This window comes from Elephantulus edwardii, unplaced genomic scaffold, assembly GCF_000299155.1.
Source record: "Elephantulus edwardii isolate Elephantulus edwardi_28Jun2011 unplaced genomic scaffold, EleEdw1.0 scaffold00031, whole genome shotgun sequence".
NCBI lineage: Eukaryota > Metazoa > Chordata > Mammalia > Macroscelidea > Macroscelididae > Elephantulus > Elephantulus edwardii.
The window spans coordinates 2,388,855-2,390,102 of record NW_006399781.1 but is presented as its reverse complement, the minus strand read 5'-3'; the positions used below and the strand labels follow the sequence as shown (position 1 = coordinate 2,390,102).

At 63.5% G+C, this 1,248-nt stretch overlaps 1 protein-coding gene and 1 pseudogene across 1 annotated transcript in view; one reads left to right on the top strand and one right to left on the bottom strand.

Moving 5' to 3' along the window:
- Positions 1-1,242, bottom strand: part of LOC102860869 — a 2,431-nt pseudogene extending 1,189 nt beyond the window's left edge.
- The window catches only part of LOC102864547 (coiled-coil domain-containing protein 39-like), a 123,383-nt gene that overhangs the window by 87,905 nt on the left and 34,230 nt on the right, over positions 1-1,248 (top strand). The gene's annotated exons all lie outside the window — the stretch shown is intronic.

Here is a 1,248-nt window from a genome sequence, read left to right as displayed (position 1 = left end):
GACCACGGCCGCCTGGGCGACCACTGTCGGTCCAGTGACAGCATATGTGCTTGCTGGTGCTAGCCCGGTGACGCTGGTGACTGCGCCTGCGGGGAGCTGGTGGACCACGTGGACCGTCTGCACGACGGGATGCTGGGAGGTGGAGGTTGTCACGGGGGCGGCCACCGCATAGGTGACGGGCTTCATCATCTGTGGGAGCTGCCGCTGCACCGTTATGAGCACTGGCTGGCCGGACAGAGGGGAGCCTGGTGCACTCTGGGCAAAGCGCGCCTCCTGGATGATGGCCAGCTTGGGCTGGGTGCCTCCCGGCTCGGGCTCCAGGGGGGCTGGCGAGCCTTCCCGGGACAGGCTCTCAGGGGTCTGTGCCCCACTGGAGTGAGCAGACAGCACGCCCGCGTGGTTGGGAGAAGCCGGCTCACTCCTGGAGGACAGGGGCCCCAAGGGGGTTCTGAAGCAAGGCACGACCCGTGGCCGTGGCCGTCTCTTTCGGAAGGCCTGTTCCATCAGCTTGCTCTCAGAGGCGGGATCTATCCCCCAGAAGGACCCTTTGCCTGGTTCCTCCTGGGAACGTGGGACTTTGATGAAGTAACGGTTCAGAGAGGTTGTGGCAGATCGAATTCTGCCAGCCCTTGTCTGCGGTCCTGTAGTAAGGGTAGTTCTTGGTGATGTGCGTGTAGATCCCATTGAGGGTGAGCTGCTTATCGGAGGCCATTGTGATTGCTTGTACAATGAGCTGCGCGTGGAAGTATGGAGGCTTCGAGTCATCCTTTGGGCTGTCTCCACCTGAGGTCTCCTTCTCATTCTCGGGCTGTGAGCTGTCAGCCATTAAGTTGAGGTCAACTGATATCCCACGGCCCACCTTGTATCCCGAAGACCCAGCCCCACAGGGTTGGCAGCGCTGATGGTGCCTGTCGGGGATGGCAGGGGACTGATGAGGTGGGCCATGGAGTCTGGAATGTTGATGGTCAAGGGCGAGATCTGGGGCTGCACAGGCTTTACGGGGGATGCGGGAGCCTCCTGCTTCTCCCTGCGTTCGCTGGACAGGGCAGTGAAAGTTATCTTGATGTTCGTGCTGGGGAACCAGAACGTGCACACGCGCGGCAGCTGCAGCGGCGGGGCCCCGCGCCTCTGGAACACGCCGTCCACGAACACGCCGTTTTTGCCGAGGCAGCGCAGGTAGAAGTCGCCGCCGGCGCCTGCGTCGGGCCGGGGATGCGCGGGCGGCTTGGGGGGGCCTGCCATGGCCGC